The sequence below is a fragment of the Rhyacophila brunnea genome, unplaced genomic scaffold, assembly GCF_057557595.1.
Source record: "Rhyacophila brunnea isolate RB1 unplaced genomic scaffold, BYU_Rbru_1.0 scaffold_13, whole genome shotgun sequence".
NCBI classification, from domain to species: Eukaryota; Metazoa; Arthropoda; class Insecta; order Trichoptera; family Rhyacophilidae; genus Rhyacophila; species Rhyacophila brunnea.
Genome location: NW_028232785.1, coordinates 4,305,684 through 4,321,281, shown reverse-complemented (window position 1 = coordinate 4,321,281; position 15,598 = coordinate 4,305,684). Strand labels below are relative to the sequence as shown.

General features: G+C 34.5%; 1 long non-coding RNA gene across 1 annotated transcript; it reads left to right on the top strand.

Moving 5' to 3' along the window:
* Positions 1-279: 279 nt before the first annotated feature.
* Positions 280-14,124, top strand: LOC147076201 (uncharacterized). The gene is made up of 5 exons (XR_015069879.1): positions 280-501; positions 4,422-4,568; positions 8,328-8,459; positions 10,582-11,434; positions 12,106-14,124. It is a non-coding gene; the product is annotated as an uncharacterized LOC147076201 (long non-coding RNA).
* Positions 14,125-15,598: the final 1,474 nt, after the last annotated feature.

Sequence of the window (15,598 nt, the reverse complement as noted above, 5' to 3'; positions counted from 1 at the left end):
CCTACATAAAATCTATCTTAAAAGAAAAAAAAGTATTCAAAAGTGGTAACTAAAGCAATTATTGGCTGTTATTTAACATGGATTTTTTTTAAATTCACCGGTAGGTAAAAATTTTTGGTCGGGAGAGTTATCTAAATAAAAAGGGTCTCGGTAAATTATCAATTAATATAATAATATTATAGCACGTCATAGCTAATAAATGACAACGCGCTCTTTTTCTTGGACCGCGTACTTTATAAATTATTCAGTGACAAAAGGATGGCAACACTGCGGCATATTGTCATTTCACGGCTGCCAAAATAATAGTGTTCTCTCCCGATAATCGTTAGCTTATTCTCAATTATTCAAACACGCAAAATGGACGTAAAACGCGATATATTTGATCTCGAATCGTATATAAAAGATCATAATTATTGCTCTAATGTGATACATACAAGCAAACCAGACGCCAATACTAATATAAAGCAGGATACTGATGACCATCCCACGTGCATTTTTGAGGTTAGTTTTCCATATAAATTATTAATAACAATTACCTATTGTAGAACGTATTATGTATATGTTTTATAGTATTTCAAACCTAACAAATGAAGTCGGACGGTTGGATTTGAACGATTTGATAGATTTTTTACGATGTTGCGTGTCCGACGACTAATCAGTTTTTCCAGTAGGAACCTACTTAAAATTAATTAAACAATACAGTTGTCTATATACAGCAACACATTCATTGAATGGTAAACTTTCCAAGCAATTCAAAATCGCTAGGTTCGTACCATTACTGAATCGAACGAATCAAACCGGGTGGTTTGATTTTTTTTTGATTTTGGACCATTTGGCAGAATGTCTTTGGGAACGCTTTTCTGACGACTAATTAATTAGTGTTGCCAGTACTTAAATTAATTCAAAAACTTATTTTACTCTAAAACAGCAACACGTTTATTGAAATGTTAACTTGTTATGAAATTCTAACCTCATATAGCTCGTCGTCTACAATAACACAAATTTAACAGCTGTTCTATTAATTTATTTTAAATGTACAAAATATAAATAATGCTTCACGACTATATAGCCATTTAGTTGATTCGTAAGGTTTATATGACAAATGTTTAATTATTTAGGCACCAATAGCGAGGGCTGTGCGGCTGGTCAATGCACTCCCTAGAGATGTAGACACTTTTAGCGATGCATTATGTACTTATTCTGTTTTTTAATATCTATTTTATTGTTTAATTTGTATTTTTTTTATTACTTTTTTTATCAATTATTTTTTTTCTCTAGTTTATTTACTTGTCATTTTTATTCTAAATGTCATGTTGTGAACTTCATGAATTAATAATTTGTTATGTGCTCAACGTGTCTTTTTTAAATAAATAAAAATTACGTTTGCCCAAAGCTTTTCATAATCGCCCACATGTTTGATTATTTTCATGTCGAAATGATATTGTGACTTAACGACAATCGAACATAATCAATAATAATTATTGATAAAATTCGTTAGGTAATATAAAACCTGATCATTCCGGGTTTATTTAACACAGTTTTTAGTTTAAAATCTCCGTTATAAAATATAAATAAAATGAAAATAAATCATTGGTCTCACATAATAATTAAGGTAGGTAGATTCTGTCTTCTATAAGCTGGCTTGCCGGTTTCCACCCCTCTTCAGAATCCATCTCGCTCCCTTCCATTGAATACATGCAACAGTTGAACGCGACGGGACAATGCTTTCCGTATGACGTGTACGTCAGTTTATAGAATACAGACTCTAGGTACCTAATGATAATAAAACGAACTCTGCATAGAAAATATGGCTGGAATTTTGGGATAATAAGGACAAACGCAGTTTCTTGTTTGCATGAATAATAATAATATGTAAGTATTGATTATTAAGATACAATATACCTAATTCAAGTTATGGTGTAAATGTCTAAACTATTAATATGAACATCTCATGATATATAAATGCCGAAGAATGCTTATCATCTATTTTTTTTGTAATCCATAAAATATTATAATGTTCATAAGTAACGCAACATGCCGAGAAAATGACAGATACGGAATATAATAAAAAAAATACTAAGTATAATTTTAAGTTAGGTTCCTGTCTGGGCTTTTTACATATCGTCATATAAGTCTATGGATCGTCAGAAGTGGTTTAACGTTTCATACCAAACCATTTCTGACGGTCCGAGAATGCTTTAATTGAAAGGAACGGTGGACCAAACGTCAAATCTCAAACTGTTGTCGGTCTACTTTCTACATACAATTTGTACGTATATCGTATAGGTTCGTTTCTTTCAACATGAACGAAACAAATCAAATTAAACCATAGACAATATACATACAAATTGTAGTTGACCGGAAATGGTTTGAGATTTGACGTTTGGTTCAGTGTATCATTGAAAATCAAACCGTTCTCGGACCATCAGAAATGGTTTGACATGAAACGTCAAACCAATTCGGACGATCCATAGACTAATGGCAATCTGTCAAAGTGTTGATAAGCATTATTCGGCATTTATATATCGTGAGGTGTTCATATTAATATGTTAGATATTTACACCATAGGAGTTCACTTGAATTATATGTATTATAGATTAATAATCAATACCTATTATTCATAAGTAACCATACGCGAACAAGACGCCGCTTTTGGTGTTATTATCTCAAAATCCAGCACTATTTTCTATGCAAGTTCGATTTAAAGTTCGTATCATTGAACCTGAACTGAATGAATCAAATGGCACCGTTGGATTTATTTGATTTGGAACCGTTTGGTAGAATGTCCACGGAAACGCTTTTCTGACAACTAATTAGTGTTGCCAGTACTTAAAATCAATTCGTAATATATTAGTCTCTAAAACAGAAACATATTTGAAACGTCAACTTGTTATGAAATTCTAACCTCCTATTGTGGTCTACAATAATACAAATTTAACAAACTGTCGTATTCATTCATTTTAAATATACAAAATATAAAGAATGCTTCATAAATAGGTAGCCATTTAGTTAATTTATAAGATTTATAGGTATGACGAGTTTTTAAAAATTACTTTTGATTAGAGCTTTTCATAATTGACCACTTGTTCATGTCGACAGTATGATATTGTGACTTAGACGACAATCGAACATATTAAATTCGTTAGGTAATATAAAGATCATTCCGGGTTGATTTAACACAGTTTGTAGTTTAGAATCTCCGTTACAAAATATAAATAAAATGAAAATAAATTCTTTGTCTGACATAATAATTATAGTAATGATATTAAATCGAACTCTTTGCATAGAAAATATGGCTGGATTTTGAGATAATAAGACCAAAAGCGGCGTCTTGTTCGCGTATGGTTACTTATGAATAATAGGTATTGATTATTAATCTATAATATATATAATTCAAGTGAACTCCTATGGTGTAAATATCTAACATATTAATATGAACACATCACGATATATAAATGCCGAATAATGCTTATCAACACTTTGACAGATTGCCATTAGTCTATGGATCGTCCGAATTGGTTTGACGTTTCATGTCAAACCATTTCTGATGATCCGAGAACGGTTTGATTTTCAATGATACACTGAACCAAACGTCAAATCTCAAACCATTTCCGGTCTCATACAATTTGTATGTATATTGTCTATGGTTTAATTGGATTTGTTTCGTACAGGTTGAAAGAAACGAACCTTTATATCATTACTATAATTATTATGTCAGACAAAGAATTTATTTTCATTTTATTTATATTTTGTAACGGAGATTCTAAACTACAAACTGTGTTAAATCAACCCGGAATGATCTTTATATTACCTAACGAATTTAATATGTTCGATTGTCGTCTAAGTCACAATATCATACTGTCGACATGAACAAGTGGTCAATAATTATGAAAAGCTCTAATCAAAAGTAATTTTTAAAAACTCGTCATACCTATAAATCTTATAAATTAACTAAATGGCTACCTATTTATGAAGCATTCTTTATATTTTGTATATTTAAAATGAATGAATACGACAGTTTGTTAAATTTGTATTATTGTAGACCATGATAGGAGGTTAGAATTTCATAACAAGTTGACGTTTCAAATATGTTTCTGTTTTAGAGACTAATATATTATGAATTAATTTTAAGTACTGGCAACACTAATTAGTTGTCAGAAAAGCGTTTCCGTGGACATTCTACCAAACGGTTCCAAATCAAATAAATCCAACGGTGCCATTTGATTCGTTCAGTTCAGATTCAATGATACGAACTTATGGCCAAACCGTTGGAAACATCACTGGAACGCACTTTTATTTAGGTAATAAAAAGATAGCAACACTGACCACAATGCCTTGCTTACCTATATTATCTTTGGGTGCTCTTCGTCGCACGTCATACATAGTAATTATTATTGTCCTTTTTTGAATATTTCCGCAAGATGGACGATAAACGTGAACTAGAAGGCAGCGAATCTGATGTGGACACAGGGCAATGGTTTGATCCACCTATGGATAATTTAAACGGCCCTGGCTTCGATACTTCTCTGAAACAAGAGGACGCCGACGCTTTTAAAAGCATTTTTGAGGTGAGTTTTTTTTGTTCACGAAAGTATCGATTAACTGATATTCAAATCAATAAATTGTTTTATAAATTCAGTTGACATTTGTGTATATTTCCGTAAGAATCATTCGCACAACCGGTGCAATAACGTCATAAGTGCAATCACACTTTTGTTCAGGAGAAGCATTTAAAGGTTGTGAACTTGATAGTCACTTGGTTTTATGATTTTAGGATCTTTACGTGAGTCTATCATTGTCTATACCTTCTATTTTGAAATATTTAAAGGTTTTTGTCTAAAAAAATATTGTATTCAATTATCTTTTTTGGTCAAATACACCCTCAATTATATCATTGTTGCACTAGGATTTAATTACAGCTTCATTTATGACATACTAAATGGAATATAATTATTAATAACAATAATGGTTAGTGTAGTTAAAATTGTTTTATTCATTCGCTATATTATATTTCAACTGCACCTCTCTCGCTGCTTTTAAATTATAGCACTTATTGCAATAATTACAACCAACTTATTGTAATTGTTACAATAAGTGCTTATACCTTCATAAAATCCTACCATAAGTTTGATAATATATATCACTTTATCACTTTAGCGGTCGATAAGTATAGAATATATTAGACCCAAAGGTGCGGAGACCTATTAGGCATGTTTTCTGACAATAATCTCATTTTTGATTTTTTTAGCACTTGTCACGTTGTTGCATCGGATGTGCGAAGGTATTCGTTTTGGAAATGTAATTAGAATGTTTCAATAGCCGTGAAAGGAAATTATTCAACTCTTTCAACGATTAGGTATAATTACTATGAGTCGCCAGTGATGATTAGACTGATTTATTGAGATGTTAGGTTAATTTGGAACGTTGGTTTTGAATAAATTAGTAGAATTAGTAGAATTAATTAGTAGATGAAATAAATCGTACAAAAATGAAAACTATGCTATCATTTATGTCACAAGACTCGTCAACTGCTATTGATAAATCTGAAATCCATTTAAAATTTGACTTGCTAACCTTGGTTGGTTATATTCGAAAAGATTTTGACTGTTCTATCTTTCACTGTTTTAACCCGTACGTAGTCATTTGTGTCAGAGCCACACACAAGGGGCCAAAGAGCCGCGGTTTGTCGACAACTGCTCTAGACAATTAACATATTGTAATGACGCCAACGATATCACTAAACAGGAACAAAGTTTATTATCGGTCTTCTTCTCGTTCGAAGCGATCGTTGACGGCTTTTAATCTTTTATAGTAATCTACGTCCTCACTCCTCTTGATCATGGCTGCGGCTGCATCTGTTTTGGCTGCAGCTGCGTATGTTTTTGGTATGTCTTTACTGGTGCTGGGAATTGATGGCACCGCTGGAGTGGTGTCCATCTTTTCGGAGCTGGTCGTGGTTTTGGCGGTGGATGTTGAAGGGCCGCTTGAGGCCGGGGCTTTGGCGGTAGCCTCAGCAGGGGCCTGAGCGGGTTTGTCAGCTTCCGTAGTCTGTGATTCGTCGTTAAAGTAGTCGGAGTCATCTATGTCTAGGTCCTCATAGTAAGCGTCGTCCTCCGTGTCGGCGTGATCAGAGGCAACTAGTTTGATGGCTTCGATTTCCTCCAAGACTCTCTGCATGTTTGATTTCGGTTTCTTTTTTCTCTCTGGCTTATCTTTCTGTTTTTGGAGATCTGGCAGTGACTCGTGTGGCGGGATCCCATAAGCGATGCAGAGAAAGCCGTAGATGTAGGCAAAATCTGCCGCTCTCAGCTTCCTCCTCAGCCCATGGATCTGCGTCAGGTCGGCTTTAAAGTTGTCATCGATCGGCGCATGTGAGTCCGGGTTCAGTAAACCGGTAAGCGAGGGGATCTTGCTCATCTTGACACGCTTATCGAACTACAGCGTACTATCGGTAACAATATCTGAATGTGTCTGCTCTATTCGCCGTTATGAAGGCTTCAGAGAAGTTCTAATTCACTCGGCCGTCGATAATTATCTTAAGAAAGACCATCAGTGGCGGCAGATTTTCACTAGATGTCCTCCAGATGGGCGATGATAACGGCGATACAGCATCCAAAGGTGGCGGAGGTGGTGGAATTATTTCAACAAAGGTGGCAGCTTTGTATTGAAATCAATCTGTAGTGGTGGCGGAGCAAGATGGCGGAGTTATGGCGTTCGAGAAAGGTGGCGGAACTCGGATCAATTTCCTCTGGATGGGCGATGGTAATGGCGGTGGCATCCAAAGGTGGCGGGCTGGGTCGGCGGAGGTGGTGAAATTATTTCAACGAAGGTGGCAGCTTCGTATTAAAATCAATCGGCGGAAGTGGCGGAGCAAGATGGCGACGTTGTGACGTTCAAGATAGGTGGCGGAATTCGTATCGAATTTGTTCGAATTATTGTATCGTAATTCGTATCGAATTATTTGTATCCAGTTGATTATTACTATCAGAGTTCGCGTATCTCGTTCGCCCCGAACGACATATTCAGTTCGCCTGGCAGCGTGTCCTTCGCACCCACGTTTCTTCCTATACTGCGCGCGCACTCTCGCGTATCTCGTTCGCCCTGAACGACATATTCAGTTCGCCTGGCAGCGTGTCCTTCGCACCCACGTTTCTTCCTATACTGCGCGCGCACTCTAGTTCAACGGAACGAAATATTCAGTTCGCCTGGCAGCGTGTCCTTCGTACCCACGTTTCTTCCTATATACTGCGCGCGCACTCTCGCGAATCTCGTTCGCCTCGAACGACATAAGCGCCAGGTGACACGGGACCGATTTGTTTGCCGGTTATAGATTATTTTTAAAAGATACGTTCGTTCGAGAACGACGCATGTCTAATTGTCTATTGTCACGTCAGCTGTCAATCTACTTACCGTGTATCTTGTGACATATTTACGTCAATTAAACTTCGTAAAATGGATATAAAACGTGAACTAGATGCATTTGAAGATGATGCGGAAGTGCAGCAATGGGTTGGTGTAACAATGCATCCAAATAATCCGGTTACAAACATTTGTATAAAGCAAGAGAATGCTTTCGATGCCAACAGCACTATTGAGGTTAGTTTTTCCAAACTTATTAAACACTGTAAAAAAATGTTTATTCTAAGTTGAAGTGGTTTCTTATTGATGCAAATAAAACAGTTGCGTGACATTTTGGACTTCAATAAAGCCTCAATTACATTGAGCTTCTTTACGAGCTGTTTATTGGCGAATTTACAATCTGCCTGTAAAGACGCCCAGTGTAATCATCGAATAAGCTAATAAGCACGTTGTAAACACTCTACCGAGAAAAGTTGAAAACCGGTCAACTTTACACGCTACACGCCGGCGTGTGGGCTTACTGGGTCTGCGCAGTAGTACCAACCTCCCGGTAAAAAAACGAACTAATTTCCGTCAAAATAGTCGCTGGCTTGTGGCTTCTCAGCGAATGGAAAGTTTTGTGTGTAATCATCAAATCGCAGTAGCTGAATCGCCCGCTTTTAAATTCGCAAATAAACAGCTCGTAAAGAAGCTCAATGTAATTGAGGCTTAACTGAAACATGCAATAACACTTATACACCGTTGTGTTGACACTTAAGTACCTACCTATAGGTTCTGCCTCTCTGTGGCTGCAGGCTAACTACTCTCATTCATCTGAAGACAGCTGTTGGACGTTTATTAATTATAGCGAGACTGTCGAACAGTGATAATAGGTCACACGCAGAAACGCCCATGTTTTTGCGTTCAACGCATAATAACAATATAGGCGTAAACACATATCATAAAATACCTTCTGTCCTGTTTTTCAGAGCTCTGTAACCAACCTTGCCAATGTTAAACCAGAGATTGATCCTCTCCGAGTTGATTTGAAAGAAGAATTTGTTGAAGACAGTGATCCGCAACCTGGCTGCTCATATTCAAAATGCGAGCCAATAAATCAGGTGCTTACATTCTTATACAATATTGTGTAATATACATATATCATGCTTGTAAGTGATCATGTCTTTTTGGTTCCGTTATTATTATACCATTGAATTCAAAGTGTATTTTTAAGAATATGTTTTATATAAATTTATCGTAACGAACAAAACGCTACATAATATATCAATGCTTAGATTTTAGCTTGGTTTTTGGATAGGTACTAGATTTGCGAAAAGGACTCCCTGTTATTTAGTATATTTGGTATTTTATTATTGACATTCATTAACTGTGTCTCATAGATGTGTTACATATTATTAATCCCGGTACTGTGCGCATCTACAGCGATGTTTTGTTCTGCACGTTTATTAATTTGGAGCAGTGTTTCATGTCAGTTAAAAGTTAGGAAGGCATGTTCGATGTGTGAGGAGTAGCGAATTACGAAATAAAATCTGGTCTTATGTTCAATACGAAGGTACCGAAACATTTGATATGATCGTGCAAGTAAAATTATTGTAAAATTCCCGGGATTTTCACATCACTACTTAGGTAGGTACTTACTTACGTGTGAAACAGGATTCAAGCCAAGTGTTTTTCTAGATAAGTATTATAATAACTAGTTTCTATACACCGGGTAGCAGTGTCACCAATCAAAATTCTTGTAGTTGGGCTCGATGCTTTCAATATGTAATGCGCAAACAGGAAAAAGAGTCTGTGCGCTTTTGCTGTTGCCGTGCGTTACAGACAGATAAATCAAATGATATACAATATAATGTATTTGAAAATGTCTGTCAGTATTATCCATGCTCTTAGAGCAGTGATACTCAACCTGCGGCCCGCCAACCTTTTTTGTTCGGCCCTCAACACATTTATTATCAGGAACATGATTTACAAAATCTGGCATTCTATATTTCGTATATCTTGAGATTAATTTCGACTTTGACGTACAGAAATGGAAACCCGAAGAGGATGGTCGTTGTCGCGTCAACGTCAGATCTGGTATAAGAGTGTTGCTACTGTTGCCGTGCGTTACAGACAGATAAATCAAGGCAAATCTAATATAATGTATTTGAAAATGTCTGTAATTAGTTATCAATGCTCTCAAAGTGTTATGAGTTATATTGTGGAGTGTATTTACAAACTAAATTAAGCACATGTAATGGTACGTGGGGTGGCGAAAATTCGATTTACCTACATATTTTAACTAAGGATTGTAATAATATATTTCGTACTAACGAAATGACTATGCTATCACAGATTTTTTGTCATTAGGTGCATTTCTTTATTGACTAACTTTATGGTAGGTAGGCTTAGTTTTTGCAACAAAAGTATTTTTTGGTCGAAAACAATCGATTTTTTTGGACATATCTATTGAGGTGTAACTTTTTAATAGACGGCAAAGATCTGTTGATCCACTAACACACTTTATTACACACACAATTCTTCGGTACACCATATTATTATATCTTCATAAGAAGACACTTATATTATGCTTTTATTTTCTTTTGATGTTCACATTCACATTGATGTTATTAGGAGTTCACTGTTTTATTAATTGGCTGAACTGTGGATTCGGGGAATGTGAATACAAGATATATTTTCTATCCTTTTCGCACGAGGTATAATAGGGTAACTTCCGCAAACGTTAAAATGTATGTAATAATTTCACCTTCCGTAAACTGTAGTCTTATTTCAATGAAAATAATTACGTATGACTGACAATGGTTAATGTCAGATGTCAATAGCCTACCTCTACCCTTCGCCACTGGGCCCCGATTACTATTGTTTGATAAAAATAGATGGGAGACTGGTGTTGTATTATGAATCCCCATACGGTCAAGTGAATACATTTAGCCAGATTCCGTACTATCTTTATGTCTTACGCATCCCTTAGAAATCTGCATCAATAATATATGTACTGTTGGAAACATAAGCAATCGTCTGAAATTATATATTTTGGATTCATGCGTATTCACTTCAAATAAACAAACTGATATAACTTTTCAGTACACCCATTCTGTCTCTAAATTCCAGCCTCTGTATTTAAATATGCTTACATATCTTTAAGGTATGAGATTTTATTAATATTATTCTCTGATATACCTATATATGTTGTTTAATGCAATATGCTCCACGTTCTTTTAGTTGATTCCTGCAACTACTGCCATGACTTGTTCCGCTAGTCTCGGATTGCCAGAGAGGATCTTAGAAGTACAGGAGCCATACGATGAAATACAGATTGACTATCAAGATATTAAAAAAGAATTGGAAGTATATGAAACGATCACGAATAAAGGCAGTCGAACTGCTGAACGTAAGCACACACAATCTGACGTCACAGACCCCAAATTATTAGTGGCCGTAATGAAGTTAGAAAAAAAATCGTTTAATAACAAAAATTTTGCGTGCAGTTTTTGTTTTGAAATTTTTGCATCGTTATCTCTATTGAAGCTTCACAAAGCGTGTCATAAAAAATCAATAGCGGATAAAACGGAAATTTACAAAATCATTCAATCTAATTTCAAAAATCTAAACATAAATAATCATTTACGTAAAAAGCCATTTAAATGTGACCAATGTGTTTACTCTTGTCTACACTCTTATGATATAAAAAAACACAAAATGACTCATTCTGATGAAAAACCATTTAAATGTGACCAATGTGGTTACTCTTGTATTCGATCTAGGTATATGAAAATACACAAAATGACACATTCTGGTGAAAAACCATTTACATGTGCCCAATGTAATTACTCTTGTATAACATCTAGTAAGATGAAGGTACACAAAATGACACATTCTGGTGAAAAGCCATTTACCTGTGACCAATGTAATTACTCTTGTATGCAAGGTAGTACGATGAAAATACACAAAATGACTCATTCTGGTGAAAAACCATTTAAATGTAACCAATGTAATTACTCTTGTATACAATCTGGTAATATGAAATTACACAAAATGAAACATTCTGTTGAAAAGCCATTTAACTGTGACCAATGTGAATACTCTTGTTTTCGATCTGGTAAAATGAAATTACACAAAATGAAACATTCTGGTGAAAAGCCATTTAACTGTGACCAATGTGAATACTCTTGTTTTCGATCTGGTGATATGAAATTACACAAAATGTCTCATTCTGGTGAAAAACCATTAAAATGTGACCAGTGTAATTACTCTTGTATAAGATCTGGTGATATGAAAAAACACAAAATGACCCATTCTGGTGAAAAGCCATTTAATTGTGACCATTGTGTCTACTGTTGTACAACATCCGGTGCGATGAAAATACACAAAATGACTCATTCTGGTGATAAGCCATTTAAATGTGATAAATGTAATTACTTATGTGTACGATCTCGTGATATGAAAATACACAAAATGACTCATTCTGGTGAAAAACCATTAAAATGTGACCAGTGTAATTACTCTTGTATAAGATCTGGTGATATGAAAAAACACAAAATGACCCATTCTGGTGAAAAGCCATTTAATTGTGACCATTGTGTCTACTGTTGTACAACATCCGGTGCGATGAAAATACACAAAATGACGCATTCTGGTGATAAGCCATATAAATGTGATAAATGTAATTACTTATGTGTACAATCTCGTGATATGAAAATACACAAAATGACTCATTCTGGTAAAAAACCATTAAAATGTGACCAGTGTAATTACTCTTGTATAAGATCTGGTGATATGAAAAAACACAAAATGACCCATTCTGGTGAAAAGCCATTTAATTGTGACCATTGTGTCTACTGTTGTACAACATCCGGTGCGATGAAAATACACAAAATGACGCATTCTGGTGAAAGGCAATTTCAATGTGACCAGTGTAATTACTCTTGTATACAATCTAGTAATATGAAATTACACAAAATGAAACATTCTGGTGAAATGCCATTTAACTGTGACCAATGTGAATACTCTTGTTTTCGATCTGGTGATATGAAATTACACAAAATGTCTCATTCTGGTGAAAAACCATAAAAATGTGACCAGTGTAATTACTCTTGTATAAGATCTGGTGATATGAAAAAACACAAAATGACCCATTCTGGTGAAAAGACATTTAATTGTGACCATTGTGTCTACTGTTGTACAACATCCGGTGCGATGAAAATACACAAAATGACTCATTCTGGTGATAAGCCATTTAAATGTGATAAATGTAATTACTTATGTGTACGATCTCGTGATATTAAAATACACAAAATGACTCATTCTGGTGAAAAACCATTAAAATGTGACCAGTGTAATTACTCTTGTATAAGATCTGGTGATATGAAAAAACACAAAATGACCCATTCTGGTGAAAAGCCATTTAATTGTGACCATTGTGTCTACTGTTGTCCAACATCCGGTGCGATGAAAATACACAAAATGACGCATTCTGGTGTTAAGTCATTTAAATGTGATAAATGTAATTACTTATGTGTACGATCTCGTGATATGAAAATACACAAAATGACTCATTCAGGAGAAAAACCATTTGAATAGAATCAATGTGATTACTTCTCTATTATATCCAGCAAGATGAAAACGCAAAAAATGACCTATTCTGGTAAAAAGCCATTTAATTGTGACCATTGTGAATACTCTTGTAGAATATCTAGTAACTTGAAATTACACAAAATGACCCATTCTGGTTAAAATCCATTTAATTTGTGATTACTCTTATATATATTCTAGCAGTTTAAAAAGACACAAGATGTCCCATTTTGGTGAAAAGCCATTTTAATTTGAACAATGAAATACTCATGTGCACAATCTGATACACTTAGATCGCTTAAAATGACTCATTCTGTTGAAAAACAAAAATAACAATTTAATCTATGGGATGACTAGTGTGTACAATTCCTGAAATTTTGCATTCTTGCGAAATTACTTTTTAGGTTGTCCAATGTAATTACTAATGTATACAACATATTAATACGAAACAATATTTTTATTTTTAATAATAGCTTATCCTTCTGTACACAATACGGTGGCTTGAAATTACGTAATTAAAAATTGACACATTCTGGTGGAAAAGCATTTTATTTTAATTCCTCATCCATATCATCATGATACTTGAAACAACAAAACAAAAGAACATTGTTGAACATAACGCCATCCTAAAAATATCGTACGATGCCATGCTTTAGATTTTGTCTATATTTTAGAAATTTGGCATTTTGCAGCCTCTTTAAAGGTAATTGATCATTTCAGATGGTTAGCCATGCTTCTTAATGCTATTTGGTCATCATTTTACAGTACCTATGTTTGCTTACATAATATGCAATTAGCACGTAAACGTATAAAATATAAAATAATTGGCCATCAAGAAACGTAGTTCAAATTCGATTACGGCTTGTCGCATTCTGCAGTAGTAGAAACGGCCGCACAATATGTCATCATTGATCATAGGCAGGACAAAGTCGAATGTCACCTAAAAACACATATGTGGTTTTTCGTACTTACGTTCACTGCATCAAATAATACCACATTCTGTGTTATTGAATAAACAAACAAAGTAGGTATTATTACTATCGTAATACAATATTGTTATAACATGAAGGCGATTAAAAGGTATGTCCAAAAGTGATAAGATAAGGTTTGAATGCTAAATAGAATTAGAAATAACAATTATGTATATACATGGAATGAGCTAAGGAAATAATAAATTGTAAAATTACAGTGACTACAAAAGACTATAATTTCTTCCATTCCCTATATTATACATTTATAATTAATACTTAATTTATTTATTTATTTGAGAATACAAAACATTGTGGACATAACAAATCTAAATTCAAGACGTACACAACATCAGATTTACACTATAAGTGAAATACTACTCCCATAAGAGAGAAGATAATATAGAAAAAAAATATTAGGTATAACAAAAAAATTAAATCAAAACATACTTAATTAAGTATAATTTCAAAATAAAGTTTCAAAAACAAAATGCAAAGTACATAATTGAAAATGTCTATGTCTTTAGGGAGCGCCTTTACTAATCTTGCACACGTCGCTCATGGTGCCTGATGGGCTTGACACGAGGAAACGGTTCCGATCCAGAATAAATCATGGCTGCGACCTCGTAATAATGACAGGTAGTGACAGGCGCAAGTAAATTCAAATTCATTATGGCACCAGGATTGGAAAACCATCACTCGCAATAAAAGCAAAAGTGTTTCAAGAGCAGAACAGACCGACGAGATTCAAGAGAGTGAAAAGTAAGCATGCGTTCTAGAAAAATTATCATTTGACGAATTATCGAAAGGAAAATATTTAAATGTCTTAAAATAAAGACATCAAAGAAATTTCTTCTGGACGCGTTCTAAAATAAGCTTATAGGAAACCTCATAGATAATCAACCCATACTAAAGAATGCTATGCAATAATGAGACGTAGAGTGTACGTAAGACATTTGGATTCTTGAATGGTTTAGATTGTCGCACGATGAATCCTAGAAGCTTGCTCGCACGTAGAGCCGTAGAAGTTATATGCGAGTGAAAAGATAATGAAGAATCAAAAAATATCCCAAGGTCTTTCGCCTCAGATTGACGATTTAATGAACTTTTTGACATAACATAATTATATTTATTCGGGGTTCTTGACCTAGAAAAAGTAATACAAAAACATTTGTCAGTATTAAATTCCAATTTATTCTTTATTGTCAATCTTTGAAGTGATCAGAGATTTCGCTGTAGAATATAATATGACACAGTCCAACTCATTGCAAATTAGTGCATATAACTTCAAATTATCTGCAAAAATTAAAAATTCTACTCCATCCATGCCTATAAATATATCATTGACAAATATAAGCAACACGATTGGTCTAAGATTTGATCCTTGGTTTGATCCTTGATTTAATTTTGAAAGAGTATGAAAACTTCAGATGCACAACCAGCGTAGGTACTCGACATAGGTATTGACATTGATGCAAAAAATAAGGTTTTAAAAAATTTACAAGATTAATAGATCCGCCCACTGCACTCAGTATAGTTAAAAGAATATCATGATCAACTAGATCGAAAGCGTTTGACATATCTGTATAGAAGTCCGGCATCTGACTTTACAGTCTAGACTTTACAGCGAAACTTGGCTCAACGACTCACTGCTTGATTCCGAGCTGTTCGAACGAAAGATACTGACAGCACCCCGGTCC